Source organism: Symsagittifera roscoffensis, chromosome 10, assembly GCF_963678635.1.
Source record: "Symsagittifera roscoffensis chromosome 10, txSymRosc1.1, whole genome shotgun sequence".
Taxonomy (NCBI): domain Eukaryota; kingdom Metazoa; phylum Xenacoelomorpha; order Acoela; family Convolutidae; genus Symsagittifera; species Symsagittifera roscoffensis.
The window spans coordinates 8,822,472-8,839,167 of record NC_087071.1 but is presented as its reverse complement, the minus strand read 5'-3'; the positions used below and the strand labels follow the sequence as shown (position 1 = coordinate 8,839,167).

Sequence of the window (16,696 nt, the reverse complement as noted above, 5' to 3'; positions counted from 1 at the left end):
TTTTCAAAAGTTTTTTCAGAATATATAAAAAGCATCCAATACCATAACTCACAAAGAGCAAACTCCATTTTCACTAATGAAGTTTTCGCAATAATATATAGTTATATTTCGATATTAGAAAACGAAATCCCATTAACAAATGTCTCACCGACAGAAACATCTAAACATTTAAGAGTACGACATGAAATCACACTACTCTCTAGTTATTTAAACATCATTAAAGAAAATTTCACGAAAGACGACGTTTCACAACATACAAAACACGATCTACAAAAAATTTTGGCATGGTTCATAATAGATTATTTCACACACAATATTGATTTAATTGCACAAGCAAGAAAAAATTTTAGACCCCAAAATTCGAACGATGATACCGCTATCACAGAACAATCAGATTATGTTTGGGACCCCGAATGGTCTCATTCCGCATTTATAAGCTTTCCACAATCAATCTCAAGTCAAGCAATAGGTACAATATCTTACATAAGAGATTATGTAAGAGTAATACCATTAACAATTGATGCAACTCCATTAAACTATAATACATTTTTGCCCAATACACAAAATAATAGTTTAAACTCTACAGTTATACACAATGAAAACCTCAATGGAACTAGGAATCTTACTCAACAAGATATCCAGACACCATCACACTTCATAAATGAAGAAATTGTACACACAACAACTACACAACAAAGTATTTCACCAATACGCCCAAATTTAACAACACCAAGAAATACAAATCCTTCACAAACACAGGTAACCTTACAATCAACCGTTAAACCTTCGGTTGCCCCTAAATATTCACATATGGATTACCAAACATACAGACCCATGACAATACCATCAAAAACACGCAAAACATTCACTAGAAACAACTTTGCAGACCATAATTATAATTATACACATCCATCAAAAACAAATTATCAACCACAAAGGAATTTTAACCAATATACAAAACCTCGAAACTGGGATAACCCAACAGCCCAATATAATTCCAAAAATTTTCAACCAAATCCTCCACAGGATCGCAGTGAAAATTACCCATTTTTTCAACAAAATAAAAATAAAAAACAAACATCTTATCAAATGGATTATTTATCCTCAGATGATGATTTCTTACAACCAGATATATTTGCACCAAATACTCAAGAATATCGTAGACAAGGAATACAGAAAACACGTACAAATCATAGGAATTTTTCTCCACAACCAATAGATGCACAACATCAACAACCAATTCAACAACAAAATCCAATTAATACACAATCTTTTCAACCAATTCAACAACAAAATCCAATGACTGCACACTCGTATCAACCATCACAAATGCAAAATGAGATACCACTCCCATATTATCTCCAACAACATGAAATAACAAGAAACCAACTTTCAAATTTTTCTCAAATGCCAAATGCAGCAGAATCATTACAAATGACAATGAATCCATACCTTATGGGTGGATCATCAATAACATCAAACAAACCTTTAATGGTTTTCACAGGAACAGACCCTGAATACTCTGTAGAAGATTATCTAAATGCAGTAACAGCAAATTTGATTTTAAACATTGGACCTGAACCAATTAATACGCCACTACACCAAAACTGGATACATCGACGCACAGCGTTAATACAAACAACCTTAGATGGCGCAGCCCAAAAATGGTTTTCAGTACTACCTCTAGAAATAAAATCAAACTGGAAAAGATTTACACAAGAATTTTCAAAAATGTTTGACTCCGAAAGAAACAAACAACAACAAAGAGTTTTATGTAATGAAATTCGCAGATTACCAAACGAAACCATCAAGCAAATAGCAGTACGAATCGAAACACTAGTTCGAAAAGCATATTCATTAAATACACATGACTATAAAAACACAAAGATGACAGAAATCTTAATGATGACCTTAACACCACAATTAAGGAAAATAGCAATAAAAAAGAGAGCATCTCATCCTTCTTCAATTCGAGAACCCGATTTAGATTTTCGAAAACTAGTAGACAAACTAGAACAAGCAGAAATCACGATGAAACTAGAAGAAACGGAAAATCTGAAATTACAATACGTTAACAGAATTGAAACGACTCCCACTAATATTAATAATATACAGGAATCAGAAACAGACCTCGTTGAAAAAATCACTGAAATACTCAATATTTACGAAAAGAACCCGAACTTTAAAGGCAAACCATCTTTCAAAAAATGGTGTAATTATTGCCGACGATACGGACATAGTATTTCCGAATGTAGACAAAAACAGCAAGATAGTCAAAATAAACCTCAAAAATACAAAGAACCAAATAAATCATTCTATCAATACATGAAAAAAGATCAAAATTTACCGAACAAAACAGTTCACAGCAACAACAGTTCAGGAAAACCACTCCCGAACAATACAAGTTATACAAGAAGTCAATCCCCATATAACTCAAGTTATAGAGGAAGATCACCAGAACGAAGAAACACGTATAATTCATCACAAAATCACTACAATAGACCAAATAGTCGAAATAACTACTCCAGATCAAATTCAAATACACAACGATTTGTTTCTAGATCTAATTCCCAATCAAGAAATAATTACCATCCAAACAATCAATCACGAAATTCATCATACAATAGAAATAGAAACTACTCCTATAATCGAAATAGAAGTTATTCAAACAACCGAAACCAGAATTATCCAAACAATCGATCAAGGAATAACTCATATAATAGATCGAACTATAACAGACCAAACAATAATTACCAAAACAGATCGCGAAATAATTCACAAAATCGACACCCAAGTTATAATAATCGTTATAGAAATTATTCCCAATCACCACACCGGAATAATAATCACTATAATAACTCTAATAATCGCCACAGAAGTAGTACACCTAAACATCAAAGACAAATCAATCAAGTACAATCTAACCCAGAAACAACATCAGACCCCCCAGGTATTGATGACACAGTAACTAATACGTTACAACTCAATCAAGTAAACTGTACATCATCAGATTCAGAAAGTGATACTGAAAACACTCTTGCTATCAATATGATAAAAGTCGAAAATGACTATGAATCTGTCATATATGAACAACCCTTTCCATCACATATATATGAAAATCAATCAGAATTTCTCCAAAATTTTTACACTACACCCGTAAATTCCACACCAACGACGCAAGAAACAAATGAGATAAACACTACAAATCAAACCAATAAAAATAACAAAACAAAATGCTTGAATACAAACCACATTTATCAAAATATACAAAAAGAACAACCCAAAGAAAAAATTTGGACAATACCATTTCTCTTAGAAAGCCCAAGAAATAAAGAATTTCAACCACCAGACCTTGAAATAGATTTTTTAATTGATTCAGGAGCAGAATCAAACATAATAAACATTCCCACATGGAATGAAATAAAAACTTTACATCCAAAGCTAACACCTCTTGAAACCTCCAGTAAGCTAGCAACAGCACAAGGATCAACATTGATAAACTACGGAAAAATCCAATTATTTCTCCTCCCTACCAGAACAATGGAGCAAAGCAAAATTTTAAATAAGCCATTTAAACAAATATTTCATATCACTGATATTAAATATAATATCATTGGAATACCATTTATTTCGAAGTATATACCAACAATTAACATTCTAAACAGTAAAATATTAATCAAAGATAAATATACAAAAACAAAAGAAACATCCTTAACATTTTTTCAAAGATTAAATAAACAACCACCATTCTTTTCAAAATTTTATCCGATATTTAACCAACAAAGAAAACACCTGAAACCACTATCAGGAAACATCTATAATTTTTCAATCAAACAAGTTCACCAATATGATAAAGAACAAAACAAACAAAAATTTTATATGTCAGATTTTGAATTCAAACCTATTCATAAATTTTTCAAAATCACAATCTCTTCAATAAAATATTTGAAAAATTCGAATTCCGATATCATTTCCTTACATGTCTATAATAATACACCTTACCAAGTAACATTACCTTTAGGACTTTTAGGATATTGTGAAACCAACGCTACAATATCACCAATAAACGAAAAAGCCTATCGCGTAAATAATATACTCCAATTACTAGATATTTGCCAATCTACAATTCTTAATGAAGAATTATCTATAAATAATATAATAAGTAACGAAAACAGAAATACGGATTATTTCACAAAAACTCCATATTTCAAACCTACATTCAACATAAGTAACTACACAGCAGACCAACAGAAATTTTTAACAATGTTTAATTTCCAACATTCACAAATAACACAAGACGAATTCGAAAAGTTAGCCAAACAGCTAATTAAATATTCATCAGTCTATGCAACATCAAAATTCGATGTTGGCAAAATCAGTTCATCACTACATCTCCCATTAAAACCAGACGCAGTTTTCAAAAAACAGAGAGCAAGTAAAGTACCAATTCACTTACATGATAAAGTAAACAGATTACTCGATATTTTAGAACAATACAACATTATATCACCAGTTAATAAAGAAGAACAACCAAAAGGCAACACATTCATCAACCCCGTTATCATTCTAGCTAAAGGAGAATCATTAAAAATCGTTCTCGACGCTAGATACCTTAATTCACTCATAGATGAATCAAAATGCAATTGGCCCATCGAACCAATACAAGTTATTTTAACAAAAATAAACGGCAAATACTTCACAACCGCCGATATGAATAGTGCATACAATCAAATGCCACTAGATGAACAATCACGACGTTTAACACAATTTGTTATCGGAAACCAACAATATGAATTCAACCGCTTATTCTATGGAATATCCATAGGACCAGCAGCATTTTCAGCTTTTATGAGCAAAATTTTTAGACCACTAATACTCAAGAAAAACGCAATCACCTACCTAGACGATGTTTTTATGCAATCACAAACAAAAGACGAAATGTTCAAAGTTTTAGAACAATATCACCAAATACTTCAGAACGAAAATCTGAAGGCCGCCCCCGATAAATCACACTTCTTTTTGACAAGAGTTAAATTCTTAGGACATAATATAGAAAGAAAAACAATCACTCCATTGAAATCACGCATTGATGCTATTCAAAAACTTCAACCACCAACAAATAAAAAGAAAATCCAAGAATTCCTTGGAATGTTAAACTTTTTAAGTAAATATGTTTATAAAATGCAATTATATCTACGACCATTTTACAACATCCTTAGACAACAAAATAATTTTGAATGGAATACAGAACATCAAGCACGATTCGAAGAAATAAAGAAACTTTTAACTGAACAAATTTCAAACACAATTCCAGACCCTGATCAACCATTTTATGCAATGTGCGATGCTTCGAACTTTGGCATCGGCGCAGCACTATTACAATCACATAATGGTACAAATAAAATGAACCTCATATCAGCAAATTCTCGATTATTCACTCAAGCAGAGCTACGACTCTCAACTCTAATGAGAGAATGTACAGCCATAATATATACACTGACAGAATATGAATTTCTGATACTTGGATCAAAACATCCCACAGTTTTATTCACAGACCACAAACCAATCATCTTTCTCTTTACACAAAAATCTAACCCAAACCACCGAGTTTACAGATTTCAACTAATTCTAATGAAATTTCCAAACTTACATATAGTTTGGACTGCAGGAAAAAATCTTGCATTACCAGACACCTTAAGTCGAAATACACCACCTGAATTACTTACACGAAAAACAACAGTTGAAATACCCAAAAATATAAAATTCTACCTTGCAGAAAACGAAACATCACCCCGATTAGAATGCAAATATGCAGTTAAAACTGATATTGAACAATCACAAATAAATAGTTTACAACATTTCCCACTTTATTTAGATTGTCAAAATAATCATTATGAAGTCGATTTACTTGGAACATCAACTTTCAAACCAATCCCATATTCTCAATGGATAAAAAATAACACCCAACAAAAACGAACAAAACAACACCTACCTAAGAAAGACCATTTTCCACTAATTGAAAAAGAAGATTTAACTGATAAAATAAATTTATCAGGACCACAAACAAATGATTCAAAATACACAATAAATCAAGTTTTTGACCTTCACGACCCACTTGATACAATACCTTTATCTAAATTCGAAATTGAAAACATTTTTCTCCCTCCAACAGAAACAATTACAATTTCAACACTAAAACAATACCAGAATCTTGACCCAATAATTCGACAACTAAAATCATGGCACAAATATAAAACTAAACCTAACAAAGCAGATTCAACCATACTAGGCAACAAGACACTCCTCCGATATTTTCGCAAATTTAATTACACAACAATTAATGAAACTACAGACCTTTTAGAATACAACTTAAACGAATCCATAGTCCCCTGTCTTCCTTTAAGTATGATTCTCATCGCTTTTAATATTTCACATACACAAAATATTAAAGGACACTCTGGATCAGAAAAAACATATTCAAATTTTATACAAAATTTTTACTTTCCAAATGCACCAATCTGGATAAAAGTACTATGCAATGATTGTATAATATGTCAGCTAAATAAACCTTACCCAAATCAAAAACAAATAGCACAAAAACAAGATTTTAAAGGACAAAGTTTGTACTTTAATCATCGTATCTCATTTGATACTAAAGGACCAATTTCACCCTCATCAGAAGGAAACTCCTACATTATGGTAATTGTTGACGCATTTACACATTATGTAGCACTTAACCCAGTACCACATTGTAACGCTTATTACGCTTACACAACACTCTATGAACACTGGATAGCAAAATTCGGACTACCAGAAATTTTAGTCACAGACAATGGTACAGAATTCATAAATAATGAAATAATAACACTATGTCATTTATACAACATTAAACACAAACCACGTACATCTCATGCACCTTGGACAAACGGCTTAGTCGAAGGTATGAACCGTTCACTACAAGAATATCTTAGATGTATCATCAACGGAAATGATACAAAATATACCGAATGGTCAGCAGATGTAAAAATATTTCCCTTAGCATATAATTCACAAATCACGACAACTTTAGGAATGTCACCATACGAAATGGTTTTTAACCAAAAGCCACGCAAACCAATAATGTTTACAGCAAATTCCCATAAAAACGCACAAGGTTATTGTCAACCAAATAAAGACTCAATTTGTTATAACCTCCCATTACATACGCACGATGAAGATCATTTTCATCACCCACAAATTCTTAAACTAGCCTCCGGTACACACACCGAATGGATTTTAAATAGAGATAAGAAACACAATGAAATTTACCAAAAAATAACGAAAAAGTTATTACAAAGACAAAACATAAATGAACAAATCAATTCACGTTTTACACCAGCTTCCGATTTAAAAATTGGAACATTTGTTTTAATACCTAATTTTAATACTCAAAAAGGAATTTCTAAAAAATTACAACCCCTCCGAAAAGGACCCTACCAAATAATTGCAAAACCCACTGATGTCACATATAAAATTACCGACTCCAATAAAAAAGAAATCGTTCAGCACCGAAACAACCTATTACCTTACTACCCAAAAGAATACGCACTCCGCGAACTAACCCAATTATATTCCTTCACAGGATTAAAAATAGTTCAAAACGAACCACATCTGAAAAATACAGAACAAAATGATAACCCCACCGAAAATCAAAACACAAAACCAACCGCTACCAAAAGCACTACAAAAAATCTAGACCATAAAGAATCCCAAAAGCAAAGAAAAAATAGAAAAATGACAGAACAAATAAAACCCCAAGAAGAAATAGACAAATCAGAACATAGAAAAACAACAAGACTCCGAAATCAACCACGTAAAAACTACAAAATGTTCATCCCCCAATCTAAAATATTAAAGAAAGTAGAATTTAAAAAGTAATTTTAAGATTTTATACTTTACAATCTTGAAACCTCCGTAACATTTTTCATTTCAATTTTTCAAAATAACATGCTCACAAGTACGCAATAATTCTAGTTCAAAATAGACCAATAGGATTCATCCAATCCGCCACTTTCTCTAACTCAAACTAAGATCAATTAGACGAATAATGTAGAACTCCAGGCACATCTCTAACTATAACTTTACAACCTCCAGGTCAAAAATAAGCAAACCACTCCAACTTGACAGCTAAAATAAATATCGCCATAATACCGTACCCCTCCCTTATCTAATAACCCAAAGATCAACAATATTTCCCCAACTCAGACCACGAATACCCCCAAAACAAATTTGATAACTTAGCCTAAAGTAACAAAATGAAGATTTTAATTAGCCTAAAGTATAAAAATCTCACCATACCCCGGATCATTTGACAAACAAAAATAAAGAAAAAGACGACCTCCCAGTCACCATGAAAATTGCCCCCAACAATTTTTTACAAAACTCAACCCACTTGTCAAAAAACTAATAAATAATTCGACCACACTAGAAAATCGCCTCAAACAGCAAAAAATATTCGACCAAGAGATCATTTCTTAAATGCTTTTCTCTCAAACAGTTGCTCAAATACTTATAAATTTTAAACATTTTTTTTCAATACTTGAAGCCTTTATAATATTTCTTTTTGATATACTTGAATCTTTTCTAATAATCTTAATCATTTTTTTTAACATTTTTTTAATTTTCTACACTATACTCGAACTATTCCTTCAACTTTCCAAAACCCTTGAATATATCCACAGGTACGATTTTCACAACTTGTCTAAATGATACGAACAATTTTCAGTAGAACTGATATTTTTTTATTGTTTGTAATTTTCATAACATTTTTATCATCCCTCATTTTGACCATATGTAAATGTATAAAGAAAGCAATCATCACATTTGCCCTAGCAACAATTTTTCTAATTATTTTTTTGGAAGAATATTATAATAAACATAAACCTTCCCACTAAAGTAACAATTCAAAAATCCATCAAAAATTGCTACCCAACAGTCACAGAATCAGTCTTCACCGACATCATCCCAAGATAATCCAACACCACCTTCAACTACTCAAAATCCTCAAACATCTACACGAATTTCTTTTCAAGACAATCCATACACTTTTGAAGAACGGCACGCTCGTTTATCTGAACCACTAGAACCAGTTCAACGACAAGCATCTCTAAGTGAACCAACATATAATCTTTACCCAACACTACCACAAGAACTAAGTAGAATACGAAACCTTAGTCAAAACCAAAACACAACAGAAATAGATAGACAAATTATACATCCTCGACGAAACAGAAATTTTCAAACTCCCCGAGTTCATTTTGATATACCTCAATCCCCATCACAAACCACTCCAGAAAACACCACTGGTATCACACCAGAAACTCCTACACTTTTTTCACAACGAAGCACTTCAAGTCTCCCCTCAGACTACTTAGGTTCAACACCAACATCTGAACAAGCACGAGAAAATCCTTTTAACCCCCCAAACCTAACATCACGACTTCCATATTGGACTACACATTCATTCACACAAGGTGAACCAAATTTAGTCAATGACCCCATAGATATTTCTACGGATACAACAACATCCTCATCACTACCAGAAACATTATCACTACCATCAACACCATCAATAAGCCAATTTTCACCACTACCCTTTAACTTAAATTTTCCAAATAATCTCGACGCCAGATATCGAGAACAATCATCAATAAATATTCCTTTAAGATTAGATTGGAATACATTCACAGCACCTCCACCATTATTTGGACAACATCAAGAAAGTAACCGCCTTCATAACTGGGCACTTAATAGATTACAATATCGCCAAGATATTCACAACGATATCCGTGATCACAATATTCAAATACTCCAACAAAACAGTTTACAATTAAAGTTTGAAATCACAGTTAAATTAAACAATATTACACAACATCCCTACCCATTAAATCCACCTAACATAACAGCTCAATCATTACCACCACCGTTTATAACTACTGAAGTAATATATAAATACGACAGATATACCAAAAACACAATTGGTTACATTACATTTTATAACCCATACTCAGGATTATCATACACATGTATATTCTAAAATTATTAATTTTTCTCCAACTCTTTTTTCTAGTAACCTCAAATCAAAACATAAACCCTTCCCCTCGTACAGGACCACAAGATTTATTAGTAACACATTACGATTGCGAAGAAAATGAACAAAAAACACTACATAAATATGCAATAAATCAAGTATCACAATGTGAAACAGAACCACAAGCTATAGAAACCACAGATATCATAGCAACACTCTATTCAAAAGCCCGAGCAACAACAGTTACAGGTTATAAATTCACAGCGACATTTTCCGAAAAGAAAGTACATTGTTCACAAGTCTCGAACGGAAACAAAAACCGACTTGACCATGAATCATTCTATCAAAGTAATATAGAACGCCTTTTACATCTCAATCCCGACGATTGTAAAAATGAATTACTTAGACTAAACATCACACAAAATAAAAACTCCCAAAGAAAATTAGTTAATTTTCAAGTTTTTTCAGACTCTGTACATCAATCACAACTTGAAAGACACCAAGGACATATAAAACTAGACGAAAAATACCCGTATAACGGCGCACACGGACGATTAACCTATGACCTACACGATAAACATTGGATACCACACATTGGTATAAATGACCCATCAAACTGCAAAGCAGACACAAAAAATAAAGGATACCAAGAAATAATGTTTTTCGATTGGAAAATACAACTCGAAAAAATACAACTAACACGAGATTTATCTGATAATACAATGATCTATCAAGGAATCCGACTACCTTGTAAAAATGATCAAGGATATTGCGACCCTACAACGAGAACACAAGCAACAATTGTTTGGTTCCCCGAAGATACATGTACAACATTTCAAGTAGCAAAAATACACGCTCGTATGATAAAATTTCACGAAAAATATTTCATACAATCAATTCCTTATGAACAAGTCCATCCATCACGAAAACTAAGTTCTAATTTTAGAAACATAGACAATATAGAAAATAAATTGACACGTTTTCAAATATATCAAGAAACAGAACTTGCATGTAAATACAGGAATCCACTTCACAGAACACAATACTCTGAAATATTAGTTGAATACGAAAAAGGATTCGACATGACCACTGGAAAAGTAAAAATCGACCCATATGCCACAGGTCATCCTCTAAACGAAGGAACATCCTATATACCAGTTAATTTTGAAAAAAGCAACGGACAACCTGGTGGACATCTAAAACCTTATGACACCAGAAGCACACGCTTACAAGAATTATCACTAATGAATACTACATATTTCGGTAATATCCACTATGATATTCATTTAGATATGAAACTAGATTATACAATTAGCCGAATTTTTCAAGAAATGTCACTCTCCGAATTAGAAACACTACACCAACTATGCGAATTAGAACGAACACAAATATTACAATCACTTGCACTAGCAGTATTAAAAATACCCTACGCAGGATACTTATTATCAGGAAATAGATCAAATTTTTTAGACTACGAAGGAAACATCTTATGGTTTTATACTTGTACCAAAAAAGTATCACCACTCTACGTTTTTGAAGATAAACGATGTTATAAAAGAATCCCTATCTTTTATAAGAATAAAGTATATTTCGTGGATACACTTTCACGAAGAACCTATTTCTGGGATACCGCAGTCCCATGTGGATCAGAAAATAGCCACAATGTAGTACAACTAAACCCTGATGAAAATAAATATTACCTTCTCACTCCATATCCCACATTAATGCAATCACTCAAAAAATTTTCACCAGAAAGCATTCGCGCTATTGCTCGAAACCCAAATATAGATTTACAATCAATAGGAATCTATTCAAAATCAGATATTCAACATCACATTAGAACACAACAATTCCAAGAATTATTAACACAAATGGACACTATACAAAGACAATCAATAGACCAAAATTTACGCAAACTTGCAGAAACCGCAGGATTTGCCGATATCTACACGCAAGACTATAGCGGATATTTTAAAGACATTAAAGATTATATATATCTAAACGGCGAAAAATACCGTCCCCAAGATATATCACCAATCAACATTTTTAGCTTTGTTACACTCAAAAATGAAATCCTTGATTTTCTAGGATGGCCCTACTACATCTTAGAAAAATTGACTATTTTATACGCAATGTTTAACTTTATTGGATTTCTTTTCTCACTCTTAAAAGGAATCTACAATACATGTGCTATACACACACAAGTAAACAGACAAGCAAGCGTAGCACGCATACTCTTTGCAGGATTTTTTGGAATTTTTTCCACATCTATAAACAAAATTCTTTTAGACGCACAAATAAAAGAATATAACACAAAAATAACAACACGACAAAATACATACGACGAAGAACATAACAATGTCGACACACAGCCAACGGCACCACATCTACCACCCCTACCAAATAATCATCCACTATCCCTAGTCCCACGAAATTTTCGAAATTTAGCCATCACACATAATCCAAATTTTCGACTCACCACATCACAAAGTCCCATCCAACATATAATGACACATCAATCACAAGATGATAATACTTATGAACAAATTATTGAACAGCCCCATACCACCGCTTTTCAATCTCAAAATAATAATTTTTTTAGCCCACGATGAGCCGCCAACTTGGATCACTCCACCGATCAAATTCCCATCCAACCAATCTTACCTCTTCAATCCCAATCATACCACTTTTTGCTTTTCCGCCACCCGATTTTCCATCTAGCAATGTAACATCAGGCATGAATTCCGACACTAACTCACATATTTCAGTTTTATACTCCATCTCACAGCTCAATAACCCGAATATTGAAACCCCCGATGAATTTGCCGACTCAGAACCATCTCCATCCAATAATTTTCATAACCCTTCTAATTTTTCTCAACCCCCTTTTCAACCCATATTGTCAAATAACCCTGACCCAATCACTCCCACACCTTCTTATGCTTCCCAAGTTACCCCAACCTACTCCTCATACCATTCTGACCAATCATCTCATTCTCCAGACACCCCCCGAATCTCCCCAGAACTAGATAATTTTATTACCCTCCAACAACAACCCTACCACCTTAACACCCCGACCATAAACCAAATCTCCTCCACTACAAATTCATCCAATCCCCCTACACCCTCTTCAAATTATACTGAATCATTAACACCATCATCCACATCCACTATATCTTCACTAAACACTAATAGAGCTTACCGCACTTTTAAAAGAAAATTCCCCAACCATCCTTTCCCAGCAAAACCAGGAACAGCCCGTGAATACATCAACCACCCCCAGCATACTAATACTAAAGAATTTTTAGCTATCACTTTACCCTCATTTCCACAATACACCTTAAACACCCCCCACGACACTAACGAAACACGCAACTTTGTAGATGAATACGTTTTAATGCCCACTCTCTCTTGGACCTCATACTATCATTTCACTAACCCTCTTTGCTTACCTTTATCCAACACTTCCATCGACATAGAACGAAACAAAGACATTCTATATCGACTAACTACACCGCTAACTGCTAGACAATTTACTTACGTTGGATATAAAAAATCACTAAAAATACACACTGCACCTAGAGCTAATGAATATACACTAGAATACTACGATCACAACATCATCAGAGCTAACCAAGATCAATTCTTAGACGACGATCGCTTCGCTAATCCACAAATCACCGAGAAATTTTTCATCAAAACACCATATGTATTTACACTAAACATCTTCGACCGAAAGTTTGATCACATTATTTCAGAAGCACTAACAAACACACAAGCATACGAAAGTTTTAAAGAACGCTTCCAAATCTTTTCACTAACCTTTCACTTCCTTGCACCACACGAAAGAGATTTGCACTGCTCACATGATATTATGTTGCGCACTAAACAAACACATACATACAGTTACTATCGTTTCATCCAAAATCACTTTGACCTCCACACACCCTCTAGACAACCACACCATCGTTTTCAATTCATCAATTCAAAATACACTTCACCGTATTTCCTAAATTTCACATATTGTATTAAAGACACTAACCTCCATGGTATTCTTCGTAATTATGACCCCATAACCCAAATGTACATTTTCTGCCCCATCACCAAGACCTTCAACGCCGAAGAATCCCGACCCTTCCTTATCCCGCACGAGTTTGTACAACCTATAGAAATCCCAATTTTAGAATTCATCCACAACACTAAATTTAACCACAAATTATATAACTTAATCCAAAACACACCTTATGAGTTTGCAGTAGGCACTGAAGAACTAACCACTATTAAGGCACTTCAATTGCTTTGGCCACTGCTTCAAACTAAAAATATCTTCCGCATCTTAGCTAAACTACTAACAACTTCAGAACTAATTCACGATATCTTCCCCCACGGTTTTTTCCCCGACGACTAACAGGTAAGTATGAATTCAATGAATATTACTAACTAATTAAAATATTAAAAAACTCACCATTCTTTATTCATGTTTTCTTTAGATTTTTAGCCTTCATCCTAGATCATCTGAAAAATTCACAAAAGAAAAATAAAAAATAGCAAACTTCTTCAAAACTGTTTAAAACCCTATTAAACTTGTGCACCAACAATTAAATAAATATAATACCAATGCAGTAAATTAATTTATAAAATTTTCCCCCAAAAGCAGTAAATATACATATGATGAAAATTTGTATCTTAAAATTCCCCCATAACTAGCAGTAAATTTCCAAATTCTATGCAGTAAATTAATAAAATGCAATTGCAGTACTAACCTTTTCATATTTTCATTCATTCGCACAGAAATTCTATCCACACTCGCACAGCTCGCCCACGAAGAATTGTTTAAAATAATGAATTTCAGTTTCAAGTTTTCACACTCAACAACTCTAACATATAATAACATGCTTCAAACTTTCCTTTAACCCGGTTGGAAAAGAATCATATACTAAACAAAACTAACCAACGCAGCTTACTAAATACCACAAATCATAGAATAACAGCATGACTAAGAAAAGGAAACCAACGGTACCCAAACCGGATTAACCCAGTTTAAAACTGGATAATTTATTCTTTTGAAGACTATTACAAAGTCTTAGAAAGAAATAATAAAACACAAAAAAGTCGAAAGACAAACCCATACCACAAACAATTTGCTTTTTGGAAAAAGTACATAACCAACAAGACATAAGTAAGACCACAACAAACCCAACATAAAACGTTGTCACATAACAGGACCCCTCACAAAAACCGCATGAAATCATACTCCCACACCTGGCCTAACCCACCAGGAAGGACGTCCTGAGCATGCTCTATAGCCGGCCTAACCCACCGTGCTACATCCACGCTTTGTGACCACACCTTTATTTTTAATAAGAGCTACTCAAGGGTGAGTAACTCTTCAAAATAACCGAACTAAAACAAAAAGCTTTTGTGAAAACAACTAACTAAAATCATAATTAAAAAATATTAAATTAATAAAAGTTTTATAAAATGTAAAATCACATGATGCAATATATAGATCAGAATACAACACCAAGGACGAACATCAAAAGACAAAACGACCCCACTACACTCGAGAGAGAATGACCAACTACAATCGATATGCCGCTCACAATCACAACTCAAAGGATTTAGAGTACGACTTGACTTCGCAGAAAAGGACTTCATTGAACTAGACCAATGACCACCTCGATGTTCAAGTATACGTACAGATCCGAGTAACCAGGCATCCCCTCCACGCACAATCTCCACGCCATTCCCAAACTAGATCAGACACAAAAGAAGTTCTCCACGAAGAACAGAAAAACCTGACATAGCCAACCATTCTGAAATCAGAATTGATTTTCTTGCAAAGACTCAGTCGTTGTCACAAGAAGAAGCGGAAGAAAATTATGATGTTCGCCAAATACCAACGTCCATCATCCATCCTTGAACTACAGAAGAACTGTTCTAAAAAACTCTGTAAAACCCGGATGGGTGGAACCTGATCTAAACTACATTTTATGATTGGATAAATTAAATGTTTTACCAATGTAAAGTATTTAATATTAACCAATCATGATCCATCTAACTAACAACCCACTTATTTGTAAGTGCTGAAGTTACTTGTAATTTCAGCACCAGAGAGATTTGAATTTAACTTAGAAATTAGTTGGACTCTCCCGAGCACTTCAGCAGCCGCAATAAACCAGTATACCCTAGATCTATTGAGCCTAGCAGAGACTAGTTAAACAACCTGAGACTAGATAGTATAAGAGTAAGATTAGGATCGGTATTAGACTAAGAAGTTGCACGAATCTATCCGGCCGAAAATAAGATAGCGTGACGAGCAGACGGTGTACCCTATCCGAAATTACTCTATGAGTTACACTTCGGTCCTAACTCAAAAAGTTATATTTAATGACTTAGATTTTTTGCTCGGGTTAATAGCCTACAGTTTACTGTTATTATGTTTTTGTGCTTTTTCACGAGATATGCCATATTTTAAGCTTGAAAAAACTCAATCATTTTTCCTTCATATAAATTGTTAAAATTCTTGTTGCAAAAGAAAAATGAAATCTTTTTGCCAATAATGTTCATGTAAATTGTTCCAGTTTTTTATTTCATTTCAACAGTTTAAAAAGCAGGAGAACTTTG

The 16,696-nt window shown here is 33.4% G+C and overlaps 1 protein-coding gene across 1 annotated transcript in view; it reads right to left on the bottom strand.

Annotated features, from left to right (window-relative positions):
- LOC134855191 (uncharacterized) overlaps positions 1 to 16,696 on the bottom strand; it is a 623,579-nt gene that overhangs the window by 210,944 nt on the left and 395,939 nt on the right. The window lies entirely within an intron of this gene.